Genomic DNA, 23,951 nt, shown 5'->3' with positions numbered 1-23,951 from the left:
CGGACTCATTCATAGCGGCGGTGCTCGGTCTTTTGTTTGTTGGAAGGCATGGGCCAAGGGTGCGGGCTTCCATAGTTGGTTCTTTCGAAAAGGTAGCGGTGGTTGATGTGTTGCTTGGGTGAGCTTTTTCATTGGTGGTTGGGTCGAGGGAGTGGTTGCGCGCGCGCCTGGTAGCTCAAACCTTCCATGAGGGGAGATTGTCGGGGTGGGGTCAAGTACGGGATGGATGAAGAGCGGTTCAACCCGTTGGGCTGGCCACCCTAGTCCCTCCCGACCGTTCCAGGTAATGAAAAACTCATCCCTCGGTCTGAGCTCCATCGAGATCGCAATTTTCCCCGCTGACCGGCATGAGGTGGCAATCTTATCTCGTGCCTTTGCCGTCGAGGGAATTCCTCGTCCTCTCGTGACCCACTCCCCTTCTGAGGGAAAAAGAAGTAGCGGGTTGTGTCTTTGTTCCTCCCTTTGGATTGTGGGTTTTTTGTGGGACTTGCGTCATTTCTTTGTTTCGTGGTGTGCGCTTTGCGAACGTCCCTCTCTCTAGTGGCCTTGCACCATCGATGTATTTGTGGCCCGCGGCTTTCTCCAGCGTTGAGTGTCGGCCCGTGACAACTCCTCTTTGGAGTTTGATTCTTTGACCCCCGTTGACTCTCTCGCTGGAAAGGTTGTTGGGTGTTTTGTACATAGAGGGATGCCATAGCGGGGTGGGTTTGTGTTATGGGCAGCAGTGTATTTGTCGTTTGAAGCCTTGTGTCTCTGTGTTGAGGGGATGTTTGCCTCTCAGTGACGTGCTCCAGACACTGGTCTCATCGTGGCCCTTGTCTTTTCTATTGGTCAATTTTAGGTTGTGATTTATTTGCTTGGTTGTTTGCTATGTTGTAAAGCTGGAAAGGGTGTTGTGTTGAATGCATGTGGGAGGGTGTGAAGAGGTGGGACGCTTTTTTGATTGGGTACCTTGTTTGATTTCTTTATGGTTAGCGAACATCTTCCTCGGCGTGTTGTTGAGCTTCTCTCTTTTCTTGGGATCTTTGTTTCTTTGGTGTTGTTTTCTTCCCTTCTTCCTTTTGCCCCTGGCCTTACGGAGTAGAGGTGGGATTGTTGTGGATTGGTGTTCGGCAAGGACGAAAAGCAGTACGAGTTCCCATGGTGGCCACCCTAGTCCTTCTCGATCGTCGTCCCCTACAGTTCCCCCCTTTTTCCGAAGGCGCGGGGTTTGGGAAGCTTGTTCTCTATTTGAGCCTCCCCTTGTGAGCCGGTAGCCACGTTTGATATCTCTTGCTTTCCTGTGGTTTTCTTCCCTTCTTACTTTTGGCCCCTTAGCTTTACGGAGAAAAGGTGGGATTGTTGTGGATTGGTGTTCAGGAAGGACGAAAAGCAGTGCGAGTTCCGAGGGTGGCCACCCTAGTCCTTCTCGATCGTCGTCCCCTGCAGTTCCCCCCTTTTTACGAAGGCACGGGGGTGGGAAGCTTGTTCCCTGTTTGAGCCTCCCCCTGTGATCCGGTGGACGCGTTTGATATCTCTCTTTCTTTCATGTTGTTTTCTTCCTTTCTTTCGGCCCCTAGCTTTACGGATCAAAAGATGGGATTGTTGTGGATTGGTGTTCGGGAAGGACAAAAAGCAGTGAGAGTTCCCAGGGTGGCCACCCTAGTCCTTCTCGATCGTCCTGCCCTGCAGTTCCCCCCTTTTTTCAAAGGCACGGGTTGGGGAAGCTTGTTCTTTGTTTGAAGCCTCCTCCCCTTGTGATCCGGTAGCCAAGGTTGATATATATCCCTTTCTCTCTTGTTGTTCTCTTCCCTTCTTCCTCGTGGCCCCTAGCTTTACGGAGAAAAGGTGGGATTGTTGTGGATTGGTGTTCCGGAAGGACGAAACACAGTGCGAGCTCCCGAGGTGGCCACCCTCGTCCTTCTCGATCGTCGTCCCCTTCAATTCCCCCCTTTTGCCAAAGGCATGGGGCTTGGGAGGCTTGTGCTTTGTTTGTGCTTTGTTTTCTACCTTGTTCTCTTCCTTTCGGTCCCTAGCTCTACGGAGAAAAGGGGGAATTGTTGTGGGCTGGTGTCGGGGAAGGGCTAAAAGCAGTGCGAGCTCCCGGGGTGGCCACCCTAGTCCTTCTCGATCGCTATTCCACGCATTTCCCCCCTTTTTGCGAGGGCGTGGGGCTGGGGGAGATTGTCCTCTGTTCGAGCCTCCCCCTGTGAGGGGGTTAGACACCTTTGTTTCTCTTTCTCTCATGGTTTTTTCCTCCTTTTGCCCCTTGGCCTTACATTTGTTGTGGGGGGTTGCCCCTATTCAGTTTTGTGGCCGATTTTTCGGTAATACGTGGAAACGACTCTTGGCAACAGATATCTCGGCTCTTGTTACGATGAAGAACGTAGCGAAATGCGATACTTAGTGTGAATTGCAGAATCCCGTGAATCATCGAGTTTTTGAACGCAATTTGCGCCCGAGGCCTCGGTCGAGGGCACGTCTGTCTGGGCGTCGCATCCCATTCAAACGCGCTCCCTGCAATACGCTAGGGAGTAGCGGAGCTGGTCGTCCGTGCCCCGTGCGGTGCGGTCAGCTGAAATACCTCAAGCGATGTTTTGTGGCGTGCGTCGGCGAGCGGTGATCTTGTCCCCTTGGATGGGAAGTCGGCGTTAGCCGATGCGGGCTTTGTGTGGCATCGCTCGAACTTGCTTTGCTCTCTCTTGTCCTCCCATGGGGTAGGGCATATTTAGCTCCAACTTTGCGACCTCAGCTCAGGCGAGAACACCCGCTTATTTAAGCATATTATTAAGCGGAGGAAAATAAACTTACAAGGATTCCCCTAGTAGCGGCGAGCGAACCGGGAAGAGCCCAGCATGAAAATCGGGCGGCGGCCACCTGAATTGTAGTCTGTAGAAGCGTCCTCAGCGGCGGAGCTGGGCCAAGTCCCTTGGAAGGGGGCGCCTGAGAGGGTGACAGCCCCGTCGGCCCGGGACCCTGCCGCATCACGAGGCGTTGTCGGCGAGTCGGGTTGTTTGGGAATGCAACCCTAATTGGGTGGTAAATTCCGTCCAAGGCTAAATACGGGTGAGAGACCGATAGCAAACAAGTACCGCGAGGGAAATATGAAAAGGACTTTGAAAAGAGAGTTAAAGAGTGCTTGAAATTGCCGGGAGGGAAGCGGATGGAGGCTGTCGATGCGTCTCGGTCGGATGTGGAACGGCTCACGCTGGTCCGCCGCTCGACTTGAGGTGCAAACCAACACGGGCTGCTGCATCGTCACAAGCGCGGGCGGATTACTGCCTGTCGGTTTGCCGCTGCGGTGGTCGAGGAACGAAGCATGCGCCCTCGTGGCAGGCCGTGTGCACCTGCGCACTCGTGGTGTTTGTTGGCGGGCTTTACATTCGACCCGTCTTGAAACACGGACCAAGGAGTCTAACATGTGTGCGAGTCGGCGGGTTTGAAAACCTGCGAGGCGCAAGGAAGCTGACGGGCGAGATCCCCTCTCTGGGGGAGTGCATCGTCGACCGACCTTGAGCTTATGCGAAGGGTATGAGTGCGAGCACACTTGTTGGGACCCGAAAGATGGTGAACTATGCCTGAGCAGGGCGAAGCCAGAGGAAACTCTGGTGGAGGCTCATAGCGATACTGACGTGCAAATCGTTCGTGTGACTTGGGTATAGGGGTGAAAGACTAATCGAACCATCTAGTAGTTGGTTTCCTCCAAATTTTCCCTCAGGATAGCTGGAGCTCATGCGCGAGTTTTATCGGGTAAAGCAAATGATTAGAGGCATCGGGGGCGTAACGCCCTCGACCTATTCTCAAACTTTAAATAGGTAAGAGGGTGTGGTTTCTCCATTGAGCCGCGTCGTGGAATCGAGAGCTCCAAGTGGGCCATTTTTGGTAAGCAGAATTGGCGATGCGGGATGAATCGAAAGTCGAGTTACGGTGCCGAATTGCGCGCTAACCTAGATCCCACAAAGGGTGTTGGTTGATTAAGACAGCAGGACGGTGGTCATGGAAGTCGAAATCTCGCTAAGGAGTGTGTAACAACTCACCTGCCAAATCAACTAGCCCCGAAAATGGATGGCGCTGAAGCGCGCAACCTATACTCGACCGTCGGAGCAATTTCCTAGCTCCGATGAGTAGGAGGATGCGGGGGTCGTTGAGAAACCTCGGGCGTGAGCTTGGGTGGATCGGCCCCTGGTGCAGATCTTGGTGGTAGTAGCAAAATATTCAAATGAGAACTTTGAAGACTGAAGTGGGGAAAGGTTCCATGTGAACAGCACTTGGACATGGGTTAGTCGATCCTAAGAGATGGGGAAGCCTTGTATCAAGGGTGCACTCTGCACGAGAATCGAAAGGGAATGGGGTTAATATTCCCGAACCGGGACATGGCGGCGGGCGGCAACGTTAGGAAATCCGGAGACGTCGTCGGGGTCCCGGGAAAAGTTATCTTTTCTTTTTAACAGCTTGCCCACCCTGGAATCGGTTCACCCAGAGATAGGGTCCAGCAGCAGGAAGAGCACCGCACGTCTTGCAGTGTCCGGTGTGCCCTCGGTGGCCCTTGAAAATTTGGAGGACCGAGTACCATTCATGCCCGGTCGTACTCATAACCACATCAGGTCTCCAAGGTGAACAGCCTCTGGTCAATAGAACAATGAAGGTAAGGGAAGTCGGCAAAACGGATCCATAACTTCGGGAAAAGGATTAGCTCTGAGGGCTGGGCCTAGGGGTCTGCGCCCTCAACTCGTGGGCTGTCGGCAGTTTGCCTAAGCTACTCTCGCAGCGAGGGTGGGTAGTCGCGTGCCGATTGGGCTACGGGCGTAGAATGCCCCCTGCCGGGGGCTTTTCCTTAGGCGTCGAATGTTGAAATTTTGTACCGGAGGACAGGTGGTTCCCTTAGGCTTTGATCTTTGGCCTAGGGAAAAGTGTCCAAAAGAATTTAATTTTTCTCCTAAAGTGACTTTATAATTTTATAAAGTTAAATCTAATTTAAAAGTGACTTTAAGTGATAAAGTTATTAAGTCTAATTTTAAAGTGACTTTTATAAAGTCAATGAAAAATTAGAAAGGAAAAGTGACTTTGGAAATAAATGACTAAGTGGGTCTTTATTAAAGTGGGGTGAATTAAAAAATAGAAAGTGAGATTTAAATGAACATTTAATCTCAGCCATTGATCTAAATCTATTTCAGCCATTGGATTTAGAGATCACCCAAAAGTCACTTGGACCACCCAAAAGTCACTTGGAGTTATATTAAAGGAGGAAAAGGAGGAAAAGGTCATTCATTCTTTCATGAGCAAATTGGGAGAAGGAGAGCAAGAGAGCAAGAGAGATTTCTAAGCAGGGAGGAGAAGGAGACAGCAGCTTGGCACACATTCCAAGGCAACAGTTGAGCAGGTTTGTACAGCTGATTCAGCACATAGTGAAAGGCAGATTTTTGCACAAAAATCGAGGAGCAGTTTGCTGATTTTTCTGCACACAAAACGGAGGCCGTACAACATTTATTGTTGTCCTATTTCCTGTAATTTCCAGATTGCTGTGAGGCACGGGAAAGGAGATAAGTTGTAAATTTGCTTGCTGATTTTTTGTTGAATAATTCTCACTGTAAAAAGGCAATTTTCAGAAATAAAGAAGAGCTCTCAAACTGGTTTTCCCCAAGAGTTGTAGGGGGTTTTTACAGGGTCAAGTTGACCAAAAATATTAGTGTTTTAATGTGTTTTAATGGCTATTTTTTATTGCTGATTTTTAATTTTGCAATTTCCAGCATTTTGAAAAATTTCCAGAATTTGTGTTTTCAGCAATATTTATTTTTTTTCAGTCTGTTAAATGTATGGTTATGGGAATGGGCATTTAACTACATGGGAGAAATAAGGAGAAACTGAAAATCGGGGTGGGAAAACAGAAAATTTTACATGGTATCAGAGCTTGAGTGCTGAAGGGCAGTTTGGGATAGCAAAAGGAAAAATTACAGTTGCTGATTTTTCACTCAGAAAATTCCAGCAAGCTGATTTTTTCATAAACAACAGTTTTATCTTTACCACGGCAGTGCTATTTTTCAGTTTTAGGACAGCAGGATGTCATTGGGATTGAGTGTGGAGGATAGATTGGATGGGCATATAAATTACAGCGTTTGGAAGGAGAGAATGCAGAGTATCTTTGAGGAGGCAGAAGTCTGGGATATCATGGTGCATACCGCACAGAACCCTGTTGTTGTGCCCACTGATGTTACTCAGTTGGCTGAGTATAAAAAGAAGAACAATAAGGGTAAGAGGCCGATTCTAGACGGAATCAAAAACCATTGCATTCCTCATGTGAGAGGAAAGAGAAATGCCCATGAGATGTGGACAGCATTGTCCAATCTCTACCAGAGTACCAATGAGAACCGGAAGATGGTCCTGAAGGAGAAGCTGAAGAACATTAAGATGGGGAATGATAGTGCAGCTGGATATCTCACAAAGATTACCAATGTGAGAGATGAGTTGGCAGCGATTGGAGAGGTCATTCCATCCACTAAGTTGGTGCGTATTGCAGTGAATGGCCTCCCCCGTTCATTGTTGAACTTTGTTGATGGGGTTTGTGCACGTGAGACCCTTCCCACATGGGAGAGGTTTTGGGATGATTGTATTCAGACAGAGATCAGGAAAGGTCAGCTTGGGGCAGCCAAGCCAGTTGAGCAGGATGACGATGTAGCACTGATGGCAGGAGGTAAGAAAGGCAAAGGGAAGAAGTAGGCTTCCACAAGTAGTGGTGGGGGCAAAGGCAAAGGTAAAGGTAAATAGGGGAACACACAGAAGGACTATTCCAAGGTGAAGTGTTGGAATTGTCAGAAGATGGGACACTATGCAGTTGTGTGTCCAGAGAAGAAGAAGAAGGGGAAGAACCAGGATGTGGCAGCTTCAGCTGAGATTGAGGACTTTGCAGGTCGTTTTGACTGGGAGTTTGCGTTCACTACATGTGAGTCCTCTAGTGCAGGATCACCTGCCACACAGGTTCAGAGGGAGCATGCTTTTCCGTCGATTAGCGGAGCATCTTCAGGTATCTGGTATGTGGACAGTGGGGCTTCACATCACATGACAGGAGTCCTTGAGTACTTCTCAGAGCTTTCAGAGAGTGGCACTGATATTGAGGTAGTACTCGGTGATGACAGAGTTGTTAGAGCAGTCGGGGTGGGGACAGTGACATTTCAGAGGGAGTCCAAACCTCCCTTGAAGGTGTCAGAGGTTCTTTATGTGCCAGGGATGAGGAAGAACCTAATATCCGTCTCAGCTTTGGAGGACAGAGGATATGAGGTACTGTTCAGGGGAGGACAGTTGTTGATGTATCCCAGGGGCACTCCAGCTAATTCAGCTAGAGTGATAGGTGTACGCCATGAAAAGGTGTACAAGTTTGCATTCCAGCCCCTTTTGGCATTGAGCAGTAGTACCGACAGCAGAGCTAGCAGTTCTGAGCTGTGTGAGATTTGGCACCGCAGGATGGGACATATGTATCATGGAGCCTTGAGGACATTGCGGGAGATCACTACAGGTGTGCCAGATTTCAGTACTGATCACTTTGATACTTGCAGAGGTTGTGCTATTGGCAAGTTTTCCAAATCACCTTTTCCCAGCAGTGACAACAGAGCGACGGGGATACTTGATTTGATTCATTCCAATGTGAGCGGTCGGATGTCTCATGTTTCCTTGAGTGGATATGAGTACTATGTCTTATTCATTGATGATCACTCCAGGAGGACCTGGATTTATTTTTTGAAGACCAAGAGTGAGGTCTTCAAGCGGTTTCAGGAGTTCAGAGCTCTTGTGGAGACTCAGACAGGTCGAAAGATCAAGTCCTTGAGGTCGGACAATGGAGGAGAGTACACCCTTGGATAGTTTGTTGACTATTGTGCGGATGCAGGCATTAGGAGGGAGTTCACTGTTCCTTACAACCCCCAGCAGAACGGGTTACGGAGAGGAAGAACAGATCCATCATAGGGGCTGCCAAAGCCATGATACATGATCAGGGGTTGCCATTGTTCTTGTGGGCAGAGGCCTGCAACGCAGCTGTTTACTTGCAGAACAGGAGTCTGCATCGTGCCTTGGGGCACATGACTCCGGAGGAGGCTTTCTCTGGGAAGAAGCCTGATATTGGTCATCTTCATATCTTTTGATGCATTACATACTCCTATATACCCAACGAGAAGAGGACCAAACTAGAGCCCACCACAGAGAAGGGTATCTTTGTGGGCTACAGTGAGACCTCAAAGGCCTTTTGGATTTACATCCCTGCACAGAGGAGAGTTGTTGTCAGACGGGATGTGAAGTTCGAGGAGGACAGGGCCTTTAGGAGGTCACGGGAGTTAGAGTATCTGGATCAGCCAGACCCTCAGCAGCAGTTGAGTCAGTCGCAGGGATCCAGTGGGCAGGGATCAGAAGGATCAGGAGGTACATCCATGAGGATGTCATGTCCATCAGTGAGCAATGGCTCGCCGAGCCAGAGGGGTGGTGCTCCGGGCAGCATGCAGAGCAGTTCACAGAGCAGTTCACTAGGGAGTCCACTGATGGACAGTTCACACAGTACCTCAGCTTCTACAGGTTCAGGTGTAGGCAAGAGGACAGCAGACAGACAGTCAGGAGTTCAGGCTACTGATGATGATGAGGAGGAGGAGTTTCATTCTCCAGTGGGAGAAGTGCGCTCAGGGAAGAGGAAGCCCAAGTGGCTTCAGGACACCTTGAGAGATGCCACATCTGTTGCTGAGCCGAAGAGGCCGGTCAGGACGTTCGTGCAGCTCGTTTGCCCGGCTCTTCGTTGTCGCTTCGTTTGGGTCGTTCGGGCGGGTCGTTTGAGGGCACCCGTGTGAACTCGTTCGGGCGGGTCCTTCCGGCGAGTCGTTCGGGCGAGGGCGCGCCCGGGCAAACGAGCCCATATCAAAAATGCTAAGTTGTGACCCGAGGTTGGCTTTGTGCACGTTCGTGCAGCTCGTTTGCCGGCTCTCCCTTGTCGCTTCGTTTCGGTCGTTCGGTGGGGTCGTTTAAGGGCGCCCGTGTGAACTCGTTCGGGCGGGTCGTTTGGGTGAGGGCGCGCCTATGCGAACAAGCTCGTATCAAAAATTCTAAGTTGTGACCCGAGGTTGGCTTTGCGCACTTTCGTGCAGCTCGTTTGCCTGGCTCTCCCTTGTCGCTTCGTTTCGGTCGTTTGGGCGGGTCGTTTGAGGGCGCTCGTGTGAACTCGTTCGGGCGAGTCGTTCGGCGAGTCATTCGGGCGAGGGCGCGCCCGGGCGAATGAGCCCGTATCAAAAATGCTAAGTTGTGACCCGAGGTTGGCTTTGTGCACGTTCATGCAGCTCGTTTGCTCGCTCTCCCTTGTCGCTTCGTTTCGGTCGTTCGGGGGCCCATGCGAAATCGTTCGGGCGGGTCGTTTAAGGGCGACCGTGTGAACTCGTTCGGGCGAGGGCGCGCCCGGGCGAACAAGCCCGTATCAAAAATTCTAAGTTGTGACCCGAGGTTGGCTTTGTGCACGTTCGTGTAGCTCGTTTGCCTAGCTCTCCCTTGTCGATTCGTTTCGGTCGTTCGGGTGGGTCGTTTGAGGGCGCCCGTGTGAACTCGTTCGGGTGGGTCCTTTCGGGCGAGGGCGCGCCCGGGCGAACGAGCCCGTATCAAAAATGCTAAGTTGTGACCCGAGGTTGGCTTTGTGCACGTTCGTGCAGCTCGTTTGCCAGGCTCTCCCTTGTCGCTTCGTTTTGGTCGTTCGTGCGGGTCGTTTGAGGGCACCCGTGTGAACTTGTTCGTGCGGGTCGTTCGGGTGGGGGCGCGCCCGTATCAAAAATGCTAAGTTGTGACCCAAGGTTGGCTTTGTTCACGTTCGTGCAGCTTGTTTTCCCGGCCCTCCCTTGTCGCTTCGTTTCGGTCGTTCGGGCGGGTCGTTTGAGGGCGCCCGTGTGAACTCGTTCGGGCGGGTCGTTCGGGCGAGGCGCGCCCGGGCGAACGAGCCCGTATCAAAAATGCTAAGTTGTGACCCGAGGTTGGCTTTGTGCACGTTCGTGCAGCTCGTTTGCCCGGCTCTGCCTTGTCGCTTCGTTTCGGTCGTTCGGGCGGGTCGTTTGAGGTGCCCGTGAACTCGTTCGTGCGGGTCGTTCACAGCGCGGGGGCGCCCGTATCAAAATGCTAAGTTGTCACCCGAGGTTGGCTTTATGCAGGTTCGTGCAGCGCGTTTGCCCGGCTCTCCCTTGTCGCTTCGTTTCGGTCGTTCGGGTGGGTCGTTTGATGGCACCCGTGTGAACTCGTTCGGGCGGGTCGTTCGGGTGAGGGCACCCCGGGCGAACGAGCCCGTATCAAAAATGCTAAGTTGTGACCCGAGCTTGGCTTTGTGCACGTTCGTGCAGCTCGTTTGCCCAGCTCTCCCTTGTCGCTTCGTTTGTGTAAGGCCTCCGGGTGATTGTTCGACGGGCGCCAGGCGGACGATCGTGCATGGGCATGGGCGGGCGCACGGGCACGTAACAAACGACACATTTGCGACGATATCTGGTCACCTTGCGACGTTAAATGCAACGATAGGTGCGACGGGAGGAAAACACCGAAATGACTAAGTATTGAAAACTCGCACTTGGGCACGCGTATAATGAACATGCGGTGGCATATGTATATGCAAGAAACGGTGGATAATAACACTCACCCAAGCCGACATGTAAAATAGGCTTAAGGGGGTGTTCATATTAGCATTTACAAGGTCGGCCTCAAGCAAATACGCTTGGAGGCAAGCGTATAAATAGAAGGAGGCTGCGCTCCATTTGACAACACATCTTCGCACTTCTAAATCAACGCATAAGGGTAAAAAACCGCGAAGGGTAAAAGAGGATACACATACCTCATGCGTAGTCCATCTAGAGTGCAGTTTTGGTATTTTTGCCGGTTTGAGGAGGTTCGGGTGTGCGGTTTTATGCAGGATTTGGTAGGAAGGTTGAGTGGCTCGGGTGAGCACTCCTTCTTATGCAAAGGTGCATGAAATGTTGTAAAAGGCAGGTGGCCTGTCTTTTGTAAAAATTGGTTAAGTGTGAGACTTGGTTCGGTCAAGACACACTTGTTGTAAAATCTGATATTCTTGACATAATAAAATTGTTGGGCAGACTGTTTGGGAGTTGCCCCTCCCTTTGTACTTGATTATTGTTGATGTTCTCGGTTTATTGTTCATGGTTAATAATTGAGAATGGTCTTCACTAAAGTATAAAGGATAATGCTGTTACTTGGTTATAAAACATAAGTTAAGTATGTTCATGTTGAAGTAGGCGTAGTCCACGGGTGTTAGTATTGTTAAAAAGAAAGCGCTCGGTGGTGCCGCACCTCGCTACAAGCGGTTGGAAGATCACCGCAGGTGTAGGGGCGTGACAGTTGGTATCAGAGCTCGGTCAGGAGCTGGTGGAGCAAGTGTGAGGACACTTGGAAATTGATGACAGGTGAAGCCGATGCAGATAAGGTTATGGAAAAATCATGGATGAATAGTCTAGGTTTCGTAGACTTGATGGTTCATGGCAAGACCATTCAAGCTCTGGTAAACACAAGTGTTACACATAACTTTATGACAACACGGTTAGCAAAAGAGGTTGGGCTGACATCTAATATGGAGGTCAAGGCAGTAAACTCTAGAGCTAAGGTGGCAGGTTTGGTACACGATGTACCTGTACAGATGAAAGAATGGAAGGGTCAGTTGGACTTCATAGTGATGGAGATGAATGACTTCGATGTGATACTTGGACAAGAATTCTTGAAGGGAAACAAGGCTGTTGTTGTCCCCTTCTGTGATGAAGATGTTGCAGACATGACAACGATGGAGGATGAACTTGAGGATGATCAAGTTAAGCCAGGATCGTGCAGTTTGCCAACATGGTTGAATAAGGAGGAGCCTCATGATGATGAAGTAAGTGATGATACTTGTGTTTCATTTGGGCATTTGGGAGATGGACCATGTGTAGGGATGGGCAAAGCCAGTTTGCCAAGGCAAGAGGACATCTTACCATGGATGACTATGACGGAACCTTGTATGGAGAAGCAAGGATTGTCAGTGGTTGCAAGGCTTGTTGGGGTTACTTGTGACCTTATGATGAAAGGTGCAAGGACCCGTGACAAGGGTGGAACTTGATGATCGGTGTGGAAGATTGAGTCATGCTTTAGCCACATGGAGAATTGGCTAAGTGCCCGGCATGACTCATGGACAGGTTGAGGAGGGCACACACTTGTGATGTTTTGGGTGGACTTCTCATGGCCGAGACCAAGAGCAAGTCTTGGTGGACACTTTGTTGGAGGAGCTATGGTGAAGGAACTCATGACATGATGGATGATGAGATGGTTGGGTGACCGAGTTCACTAAACCAAAAGTTGGAGACTTGGATGGAATGGTCAGATGTTGTGATGTGTCTACTTGGTTGGACTACATCGGCAACTTAGTCATGGACATCAGGTTGGAGACTTGAAGACATGAAGCATTGCAGACCTATGCAAGGACATTGTGTGGAAGCACTTGTACAGATGTCAAGGGACATCCAAAGAGGAGTGCTAAGACAGGAATGTTATGCAGGAGGACTTGCTAGTGTAACATGGGAACTTGAGGATGGCACATTGCAGATGATGAAGAGAACTTCATGGACCTGAATGGGGCACATCAAGAGTTGATAAGATTGGAGACTTGAGGATGGCACATTGCAGATGATGAAGAGGGCTTCATGGACCTGAATGGGGCACATCGAGAGTTGATTACTTGGATGGAGTTGTGAGTAGCTATGGAGCATTCCTACTACATGGGGAACTTAGGCATATTGTATGCTTGCTGAGGTGTTGGTTGAGGGATGGCTTATGGAGCTCATGATGACATGAGATTGTTGTGACTTTTAGGGACTTCATGTACGGTGGACTTAGAAGATCTGATGCATTGAGGAGTTAAGCTCAGATGACTTTGATGCAATATGGGATGCATACTTTCAAAGTGCATGGCTTGGAAGTGTAACTTGATGTGGAGGATCGATGAGGCACTTTGGAGTGATGGAGTTACAATGATGAGATGATGCTTTGGTGATACACTTGAGCATGGGTTGAGCCAAGACTCAACGACTTTCTATACATGGGAGATGATTTGATCAAGGATCATGGGCAGCACATGGATAGGTGAGACAAGTGCATACTTGTTTCAATGGCAGACTTGAGGGATGGCACATTGTAGATGTGATGAAGGGTTGCTTCATGGACCTAGATGTGGCACATCGAGAGTCGGTTTGATGAGATGATCTCTTCACTTTGGAGGAGACACACACCTGGACAACATATTACAGATGACAGTGGTTCTACATATGTTGTGGTGATGTTTGCCTTATGTGGAGGAGACAACATCATGGATGATGGTATGTTGTCGAGGACGAAAACGATTTCAGGTGGAGGAGAATGTAAGGCCTCCGGGTGATTGTGCGACGGGCGGCGGGCGGGCGATCGTGCACGGGCACGGGCGGGTGCACGGGCACGTAACAAACGACACATTTGCGACGATTTCTGGTCACCTTGCGACGTTAAATGCGATGATAGGTGCGATGGGAGGAAAACGCCGAAAAGACTAAGTATTGAAAACTCGCACTTGGGCACGCGTATAATGAACATGCGGTGGCATATGTATATGCAAGAAACGGTGGATAATAACACTCACCCAAGCCGACATGTAAAGGGGGTGTTCATATTAGCATTTACAAGGTCGGCCTCAAGCAAATACGCTTGGAGGCAAGCGTATAAATAGAAGGAGGTTGCGCTCCATTTGACAACACATCTTCGCACTTCTAAATCAATGCATAAGGGGTAAAAAACTGCGAAGGGTAAAAGAGGATACGCATACCTCATGCGTAGTCCATCTAGAGTGCAGTTTTGGTATTTTTATGCCGGTTTGAGGAGGTTCGGGTGTGCGGTTTTATGCAGGATTTGGTAGGGAGGTTGAGTGGCTCGGGTGAGCACTCCTTCTTATGCAAAGGTGCATGAAATGTTGTAAAAGGCAGGTGGCCTGTCTTTTGTAAAAATTGGTTAAGTGTGAGACTTGGTTCGGCCAAGACACACTTGTTGTAAAATCTGATATTCTTGACATAATAAAATTGTTGGGCAAACTGTTCGGGAGTTGCCCCTCCCTTTGTACTTGATTATTGTTGATGTTCTCGGTTTATTGTTCATGGTTAATAATTGAGAATGGTCTTCACTAAAGTATAAAGGATAATGCTGCTACTTCGTTATAAAACATAAGTTAAGTATGTTCATGTTGAAGTAGGCGTAGTCCACGGGTGTTAGTATTGTTAAAAAGAAAGCGCTCAGTGGTGCCACACCTCGCTACAAGTGGTTGGAAGATCACCGCAGGTGTAGGGGCGTGACAGTTTGGGTCGTTCGGGTGCCCATGCAAAATCGTTCAGGCGGGTCCTTTGAGGGCGCCCGTATGAACTCGTTCGAGCGATGGCGTGCCCGGGCGAACGAGCACGTATCAAAAATGCTAAGTTGTGACCCGAGGTTGGCTTTGTGCACGTTCGTGCAGCTCGTTTGCCTGGCTCTCCCTTGTCGCTTCGTTTCGGTCGTGCGGGCACCCTTGCAAATTCGTTCGGGCGAGGGCGTGCACGGGCCAACGAGCCCGTATGAAAAATGCTAAGTTGTGACCCGAGGTTGGCTTTGTGCATGTTCTTGCTGCTCCTTTGCCCAACTCTCCCTTGTTGCTTCGTTTTGGTCATGTGGGGGCCCATTCAAATTCCAGATGATCCGAGCGACAAGTTTTCTTTCCGTGTGAAAGGTGGGTTGGTAATTGAGTTGTGTTTTCGCGTTTTCCTGAACGATGGCCTTGGGTCGTTTGTAGGGCGGCCGATTTTCATCTTCTCTCCATCCCCACTCGGTAGCGCATGAGCGGTAATGTTGGCCAGGCTCGGCCTGGGAGGCATATGTGAACAATTCCCCTTTCGCTCTCCAAGTTCTTGGAGTTGTATGGGTTGTCATTGTGTGGCTCCCTGGCTCGTCTTGGTCCCCGCGTGCCCCTTCAATGATACCAGTGACAAGTTTTCATTCCGTGTGAAAGTTGGGTTGGTAATCGAGTTGTGTTTTCATGTTTGCCTGAACGATGGCCTTGGGTCGTTTGTAGGGCGGCCGATTTTCATCTTCTCTCCATCCCCACTCGGTAGCGCATGAGCGATAATGTTGGCCAGGCTCGGCCTGGGAGGCATATGTGAACAATTCCCCTTCCGCTCTCCAAGTTCTTGGAGCTGTATGGACTGTTGTGGTGTGGCTCCCTGGCTCGTCTTGGTCCCTACGTGCCCCTTCAAATGATACCAGCAACAGGTTTTCTTTCCGTGTGAAAGGTGGGTTGGTAATTGAGTTGTGTTTTCACGTTTGCCTGAACAATGGCCTTGGGTCGTTTGTAGGGCCGCCGATTTTCATCGTCTCTCCATCCCCACTCAGTAGCACATGAGTGGTAATGTTGGCCAGGCTCCCTTGGAGGCATATGTGAACAATTCCCCTTCTGCTCTCCAAGTTCTTGGAGCTGTATGGGCTGTTGTGGTGTGGCTCCCTTGCTCGTCCTGGTCCCCCTTGTTCCCCTCCAGATGATACCAGCGACAGGTTTTCTTTCCGTGTGAAAGGTGGGTTGGTAATCGAGTTGTGTTTTCGCGTGTGCCTGAACGATGGCCTTGGGTCGTTTGTAGGGTTTCCGATTTTCATCTTCTCTCCATCCCCACTCGGTAGCGCATGAGCGGTAATGTTGGCCACGCTCGGCCTGGGAGGCATATGTGAACAATTCCCCTTCCGCTCTCCAAGTTCTTGGAGTTGTTTGGGCTGTTGTGGTGTGGCTCCGTGGCTCGTCCTGGTCCCCGCGTGCCCCTCCAGATGATACCAGCAATAGGTTTTCTTTCCATGTGAAAGGTGGGTTGGTAATCGAGTTGTGTTTTCGGGTTTGCCTGAACGATGGCCTTGGGTCGTTTGTAGGGTGGCCGATTTTCATCTTCTCTCCATCCCCACTCGGTAGCGCATGAGCAGTAATGTTGGCCAGGCTCGGCCTGGGAGGCATATGTGAACAATTCCCCTTTCGCTCTCCAAGTTCTTGGAGCTGTATGGGTTGTTGTGGTGTGGCTCCCTGGCTCGTCCTGGTCCTCCGTGTGAAACGTGGGTTGGTAATCAAGTTGTGTTTTCGCGTTTGCCTGAACGATGGCCTTGGGTCATTTGTATGGTGGCCGATTTTCATCTTCTCTCCATCCCCACTCGGTAGCGCATGAGCGGTAATGTTGGCCAGGCTCGGCCTGGGAGGCATATGTGAACAATTACCCTTCCACTCTCCAAGTTCTTGGAGCTGTATGGGCTGTTTTGGTGTGGCTCCCTGGCTCGTCCTGGTCCCGCGTGCCCCTCCAGATGATACCAGCGACAGGTTTTCTTTCCGTGTGAAAGGTGGGTTGGTAATTGAGTTGTGTTTTCGGGTTTGCCTGAACGATGGCCTTGGGTCGTTTGTAGGGTGGACGATTTTCATCTTCTCTCCATCCCCACTCGGTAGCGCATGAGCGGTAATGTTGGCAGGCTCGGCCTGGGAGGCATATGTGAACAATTCCTCTTCCGCTCTCCAAGTTCTTGGAGCTGTATGGGCTGTTTTGGTGTGGCTCCCTAGCTCATCCTGGTCCCCGCGTGCCCCTCCAGATGATACCAGCGACAGGTTTTATTTCCGTGTCAAAGGTGGGTTGGTGATCGAGTTGTGTTTTCGGGTTTGCCTGAACGGTGGCCTTGGGTCGTTTGTAGGGCGGCTGATATTCCTCTTCTATCCATCCCCACTCGGTAGCGCATGAGCGGTAATGTTGGCCAGGCTCGGCCTAGGAGGCATATGTGAACAATTCCCCTTCCGCTCTCCAAGTTCTTGGAGCTGTATGGGCTTTTGTGGTGTGGCTCCCTGGCTCGTCCTGGTCCCCTCGTGCCCCTCTCGATGATACCAGTGGTAGGTTTTCTTTCCGTGTGAAAGGTGGGTTGGTGATCGAGTTGTGTTTTCGGGTTTGCCTGAACGATGGCCTTGGGTCATTTGAAGGGCGGCCGATTTTCGTCTTCACTCCATCCCCGCTCGGTAGCACATGAGCGGTAATGTGGGCCATGCTCATCCCCGTCCCTCTTTCCCATCCCAACGATAAGAATGTTGAAAGTTTTCTCGGCGCTCCTTTGAGCCTTCGTTGTTGCGGGTCCCAGATGGAAGCCCCAAAACTCCGTCGTTGCCTATGTCGCTATCGTGCCCGTCGGTTGTTGCGAATAGAGAATTTTGATTGGGCTGGGCAGCCATTTGTGGCTCCATTGAAATTGGCTCCTCGTTATATTGTTCACCTCCTCCCTATTTGGTGTGGAGGGTTTTGCTTTTCGTGTGAAAGGTGGGTTGGTAACTGAGTTGGTTTTTCGGGTTTGCCTCAAGAATGGCCTTGGGTCGTTTGTAGGGTGTCCGATTTTCATCTTCTCTCCATGCCCACTCGGTAGCGCATGAGCGGTAATGTTGGCCATGCTTGTCCTTGGAGGCATATGTGAACAATTCCCCTTCTGCTCCAAGTTTTGGGAGTTGTATGGGTTGTTGTGGTGTGGCTCCTTGTGATGGCTAGCCTCTTCATTGTTCGGCTGTTTATGGTGTTGGTGTCTTGTGCTTGTACTCTTTCCGTGTTGGCATTGTCGGTTGAGATGCATACATTTAAGAGGGATGTGGAAGGGTTTTGGTTGTAAACCACCTACCCTCCCTCTTGCTTGCTTTTCCCATCGGGCGATGTGAGGCGCTGTTCTACTTGTTGTAAAGTCAAGGGTTGGAATTCCTTTCAAAGTTCACATCGTTCGTGGTTGCGTTGGCTTTGAGGTTTTGATAGATGTGTTGGCCCATATGTTTGATCGAGGGGTCGGCTTTTCCCTTGCATCTTGCGTGCGTGTCAGGCTTTTGCGGTTGGAAATGTTAAGTCACAACGTTTATGGGCATTTGTTGTTTCAATTGTGTATGCGCTTGTGGTCCAATGGGGAGGAGGCTTGCTACTATAGTCATCGATGGTGGGGGCTATTTGGAAGAGGATTTCGAGGTGGAACGCTTCGACCTCCCTCCTTTGCGTGGAGGTGGCCGTAGGGGAAAATTATTCATCGTCCGGTCGGTAAAGCTGTGGGAAATCTTCTAGGTTGCCTGTACATAGGGTGCGTGGGGTGCGGGGCTACCCGATCCCTCCTCCTCTTCGGATATGTGTCCTTGTATTGTGTAGCGACCCTCTTGATTTGCATTTGCTTCCTTCCTTTGCCTTCGCATCGTGGTTGCCACAGCGGTCAAGTGATCGAGGTCCACCGTCAGCTGGCGCGGGTGGAATCCTAGGTGGCCTCGATGCGTGGCGTGGAGGGTCGGGGGGAATTTCTAAGAGAGGTTGTGGGCTCGGTTGGTCTTGTTATTTTGTTTCCTTCCGTTTCCTTTGCATTGAGGCCGCCGCAGGCGATCATGTAATCGAGGTCCATCGTTGCTGCTGCCCGGGTGGAATCCTAGGTGGCCTCTCTGCGGGGAGGGTTGGGGGGCACTTGTTTCAATTGTGTATGCGCTCGTGGTCCAATGGGGAGGAGGCGTGCTACTATAGTCATCGATGGTGGGGGCTATTTGGAAGAAGGATTTCGAGGTGGAACGCTTCGACCTCCCTCCTTTGCGTGGAGGAGGCCGTATGGGAAAATTATTCATCGTCCGGTCGGTAAAGCTGTGGGAAATCCCCTAGGTTGCCTGTACGTAGGGTGCGTGCGGTGCGGAGCTGCCCGATCCCTCCTCCTGTTCGGATATGTGTCCTTGTGTTGTGTAGCGACCCTCTTGATTTGCATTTGCTTCCTTCCTTTGCCTTCGCATCGTAGTTGCCGCAGGCGGTCAAGTGATCGAGTTCCATCGTCAGTTGGCGCGGGTCGACTCCTAGGTGGCCTCGGTGCGTGGCATGGAGGGTCGGGGGCATTTCTAAGAAGAGGTTGTGGGCTCGGTTGGTCTTATTTGGAAGAAGGATTTCGAGGTGGAACGCTTCGACCTCCCTCCTTTGCGTGGAGGTGGTCGTAGGGGAGAATTATTCATCGTCCGGTCGGTAAAGCTGTGGGAAATCTCCTAGGTTGCCTGTACGTAGGGTGCGTGGGGTGCGGGGCTGCCCGATCCCTCCTCCTGTTCGGATATGTGTCCTTGTATTGTGTAGCGACCCTCTTAATTTGCATTTTCTTCCCTCCTTTGCCTTCGCATCGTGGTTTCCGCAGCGGTCAAGTGATCGAGGTCCACCGTCAGCTGGCGCGGGTGGACTCCTAGGTGGCCTCGGTGCGTGGCGTGGAGGGTCGGGGGGCATTTCTAAGAGAGGTTGTGGGCTCGGTTGGTCTTGTTGTTTTGTTTCTTTCCGTTTCCTTTGCATTGAGGCTGCCGCAGGCGATCATGCAATCGAGGTCCATCATTGCTGCTGCCCGGGTGGACTCCTAAGTGGCCTCTCTGCGGGGAGGGTTGGGGGGCACTTGTTGTTTCAATTGTGTATGCGCTCGTGGTCCAATGGGGAGGAGATTTGCTACTATAGTCATCGATGGTGGGGGCTATTTGGAAGAAGGATTTCGATGTGGAACGCTTCGACCTCCCTCCTTTGCGTGGAGGTGGCCGCAGGGGAAAATTATTCATCGTCCGATCAGTAAAGCTGTGGTAAATCCCCTAGGTTGCCTGTACGTAGGGTGCGTGGGGTGCGGACCTGCCCGATCCATCCTCCTGTTCGGATATGTGTCCTTGTGTTGTGTAGCGACCCTCTTGATTTGCATTTGCTTCCTTCCTCTGCCTTCGCATCGTGGTTGCCGCAAGCGGTCAAGTGATCGAGGTCCACCGTCAACTGGCGCGGGTGGACTCCTAGGTGGCCTCGGTGCATGACGTGGAGGGTCGGGGGGCATTTCTAAGAAGAGGTTGTGGGCTCGGTTGATCTTATTTGGAAGAAGGATTTCGAGGTGGAACGCTTCGACCTCCCTCCTTTGCGTGGAGGTGGTCGTAGGGGAAAATTATTCATCGTCCGGTCGGTAAAGCTGTGGGAAATCTCCTAGGTTGCTTGTACGTAGGGTGCGTGGGGTGCGGGGCTGCCCGATCCCTCCTCCTGTTCGGATATGTGTCCTTGTATTGTGTAGCGACCCTCTTGATTTGCATTTGCTTCCTTCCTTTGCCTTCGCATCGTGGTTGCCGCAGCGATCAAGTGATCGAGGTCCACCATCAGCTGGCGCTGGTGGACTCCTAGGTGGCCTCGGTGCGTGGCGTGGAGGGTCGGGGGGCATTTCTAAGAGAGGTTGTGGGCTCGATTGGTCTTGTTGTTTTGTTTCCTTCTGCTTCCTTTGCATTGAGGTTGCCACAGGCAGTCATGCGATCGAGGTCCATCGTTGCTGTTGTTCGGGTGGACTCCTAGGTTGCTTCTCTATGGGGAGGGTTGGGGGGCACTTGTTGTTTCAATTGTGTATGCGCTCGTGGTCCAACGGGGAGGAGGCTTGCTACTATAGTCATCGATGGTGTGGGCTATCTCGAAGAAGGATTTCAAGGTGGAACGCTTCGACCTCCCTCCTTTGCGTGGAGGTGGCCGTAGGGGAAAATTATTCATCGTTCGGTCGGTAAAGCTGTGGGAAATCCCCTAGGTTGCCTATACGTAGGGTGCATGGGGTGCGGAGCTGCCCTATCCCTCCTTCTGTTTGGATATGTGTTCTTGTATTGTGTAGCGACCCTCTTGATTTGCATTTGTTTCCTTCCTTTGCCTTCACATTGTGGTTGCCACAGGTGGTCAAGTGATCGAGGTCCACCGTTGCTGCTGGCGCGGGTGGACTGCTAGGTGGCCTCGGTGTGTGGTGTGGAGGGTCGGGGGGCATTTCTAAGAGAGGTTGTGGGCTCTGTTGGTCTTTTTTTGTTTCCTTCCGTTTGCTCTTTGCATTGAGGCTGCCGCAAGGCGATCATGCGATTGAGGTCCATCGTTGCTGCTGCCTGGGTGGACTCCTAGGAGTTTGGTCCTATTGTGTTGGCCTTCGGGACCGGAGTAATGATTAATAGGGACTATCGGGGCCATTCGTATTTCATTTTCAGAGGTGAAATTCTTGGATTTATGAAAGACGGACCACTGCGAAAGCATTTGCCAAGGATGTTTTCATTAATCAAGAACGAAAGTTGGGGGCTTGAAGACGATCAGATACCGTCCTAGTCTCAACCATAAACGATGCCGACCAGGGATCGGCGGATGTTACACTAAGGACTCCGCCAGCACCTTCTGAGAAATCAGAGTGTTTGGGTTCCGGGGGGAGTATGGTCGCAAGGCTGAAACTTAAAGGAATTGATGGAAGGGCACCACCAGGAGTGGAGCTTGCGGCTTAATTTGACTCAACACAGGCAAACTTACCAGGTCCAGACATAGTAAGGATTGACAGATTGAGAGCTCTTTCTTGATTCTATGGGTGGTGGTGCATGGCCGTTCTAAGTTGGTGGAGCGATTTGTCTGGTTAATTCCGATAACGAACGAGACCTCAGCCTGCTAACTAGCTACGCGGAGGTTCCCCTTCGCGGCCAGCTTCTTACAGGGACTATGGTCGTTTAGGCCATGGAAGTTTGAGGCAATAACAGGTCTGTGATGCCCTTAGATGTTCTGGGCCGCACGCGCGCTACACTGATGCAGCCAACAAGTTTTTATTCCTGGTTCGAGAGGATCGGGAAATCTTCTCAAAGTGCATCGTGATGGGGATAGACCATTGCAATTATTGGTCTTCAACGAGGAATTCCTAGTAAGCGCGTGTCATCAACTCGTGTTGACTATGTCGCTGCCCTTTGTACACACCGCCCGTCGCTCCTACTGATTGAATGATCTGGTGAAGTGTTCGGATTGCGTCGACGATGGTGGTTCACCGTCGTCGATGTCGTGAGAAGTTCATTGAACCTTATCATTTAGAGGAAGGAGAAGTCGTAACAAGGTTACCGTAGGTGAACCTGTGGTAGGATCATTGATAGCAGGGGTTTTCTTTTTTGGTTCGGGTTGGTTGGGTGTCGATTGCGATGTGGGACTTTGCGGTGCGTCTCTAGGGGAGCGGGTTTGGTGTTTGGCGGGAACATTGTTGGTTGCTTGTCTCGAGGTAACACTTGTTTTTTCGTGTGTGCTTGCAAGCCATGCTTGTGCTTGTCCCACCCATCCTTTGTTTTTCTTCCCCCCAATGTGTTTTTGCAGGGGGTCTGGAAGCTTGTTTCTTGGGAGCCCTTCCGATGATCTGTTCGGCCGGGCATGGTTGCTGCAGAGTTGAGGTGCTCAGTAAATATGATGGATAAATTCAGACTCATTCGTAGTGGCGGTGCTCGGTCTTTTGTTCGTTGGAAGGCATGGGCCAAGGGTGCGGGCTTCCATAGTTGGTTCTCTCGAAAAGGTGGCGGCGGTTGATGTGTTGCTTGGGTGAGATTTTTCGCTGGTGGTTGGGTCGAGGGAGTGGTTGCGCGCGTGCCTAGTAGCTCAAATTTTCCGTGAGGCGAGATTGTCGGGGTGCAGTCAAGTACGGGATGGATGAAGAGCGGTTCAACCTGTTGGGCTGGCCACCCTAGTCCCTCCCGACCGTTCCTCGACATGCCCTCGCGGAAGGGTTGGGTGTCCAGGTAATGAAAAACCCATCCCTCGGTCTGAGCTCCATCGAGATCGCAATTTTCCCCGCCAACGGGCATGAGGGTGGCAATCTTATCTCGTGCCTTTGCCATCGAGGGAATTCCTCGTCCTCTCGTGACCCACTCCCCTTCTGAGGGAAAAAGAAGTAGCGGGTTGTGTCTTTGTTCCTCCCTTTGGATTGTGGGTTTTTTGTGGGACTTGCGTCATTTCTTCGTTTTGTGGTGTGCGCTTTGCGAACATCCCTCTCTCTAGTGGCCTTGCACCATCGATGTATTTGTGGCCCGCGGCTTTCTCCAGCGTTGAGTGTCGGCCCGTGACAACTCCTCTTTGGAGTTTGATTCTTTGACCCCCGTTGACTCTCTCGCTGGAAAGGTTGTTGGGTGTTTTGTACACGGAGGGGTGCAATAGCGGGGTGGGTTTGTGTTATGGGCAGTATATTTGTCGTTTGAAGCCTTGTGCCGCTGGGTTGGGGGGCTGTTTGCCTCTCAGTGACGTGCTCCAGACACTGGTCTCATCGTGGCCCTTGTCTTTTCTATTGGTCAATTTTAGGTTGTGATTTATTTTCTTGGTTGTTTGCTATGTTGTAAAGCTGGAAAGGGTGTTGTGCTGAATGCATGTGGGAGGGTGTGAAGAGGTGGGACGCTTTTTTGATTGGGTGCCTTGTTTGATTTCTTTTTGGTTAGCGGACATCTTGCTCGGCGTGCTGTTGAGCTTCTCTCTTTTCTTGGGATCTTTGTTTCTTTGGTGTTGTTTTCTTCCCTTCTTCCTTTTGCCCCTAGCCTTACGGAGTAGATGTAGGATTGTTGTGGATTGGTGTTCGGGAAGGACGAAAAGCAGTGCGAGTTCCCAAGGTGGCCACCCTAGTCCTTCTCGATCATCGTCCCCTGCAGTTCCCCCTTTTTTTCTGAAGGCGTGGGGTTTGGGAAGCTTGTTCTCTATTTGAGCCTCCCCTGGTGAGCCGGTAGCCACGTTTGATATCTCTTGCTTTCTTGTTGTTTTCTTCCCTTCTTGCTTTTGGCCCCTTGGATTTACGGAGAAAAGGTGGGATTGTTGTGGATTGGTGTTCAGGAAGGAAGAAAAGCAGTGCGAGTTCCGAGGGTGGCCACCCTAGTCCTTCTCGATCGTCGTCCCCGGCAGTTCCCCCCCTTTTTGGAGAACGCACGAGGGTGGGGAAGCTTGTTCCCTGTTTAATATCTCTCTTTCTTTCATGTTGTTTTCTTCCCTTCTTTCGGCCCCTAGCTTTACGGAGAAAAGGTGGGATTGTTGTGGATTGGTGTTCGGAAGGACTAAAAGCAGTGAGAGTTCCCAGGGTGGCCACCCTAGTCCTTCTCGATCGTCGTCCCCTGCTGTTCCCCCCTTTTTTCGAAGGCACGGGGTTGGGGAAGCTTGTTCCTCGTGGCC

At 51.0% G+C, this 23,951-nt stretch overlaps 1 non-coding gene and 2 pseudogenes across 1 annotated transcript; all 3 read left to right on the top strand.

The window, feature by feature from the left end:
- Window positions 1–2,321: 2,321 nt before the first annotated feature.
- On the top strand, window positions 2,322–2,475 carry LOC149242019 (5.8S ribosomal RNA). The gene has a single exon (XR_016246875.1). It is a non-coding gene; the product is annotated as a 5.8S ribosomal RNA (ribosomal RNA).
- Window positions 2,476–2,722: 247 nt separating this feature from the next.
- On the top strand, window positions 2,723–5,150 carry LOC149242018 (25S ribosomal RNA; annotated as a pseudogene).
- Window positions 5,151–20,685: 15,535 nt separating this feature from the next.
- Window positions 20,686–21,902, top strand: LOC149242017 (18S ribosomal RNA; annotated as a pseudogene).
- Window positions 21,903–23,951: the final 2,049 nt, after the last annotated feature.

The sequence above is a fragment of the Pinus tabuliformis genome, chromosome 8 (genome assembly GCF_031772625.1).
Source record: "Pinus tabuliformis cultivar Carrire ecotype Pingquan chromosome 8, CPIR1, whole genome shotgun sequence".
NCBI lineage: Eukaryota > Viridiplantae > Streptophyta > Pinopsida > Pinales > Pinaceae > Pinus > Pinus tabuliformis.
This window is presented reverse-complemented; position numbering and strand designations above follow the sequence as displayed.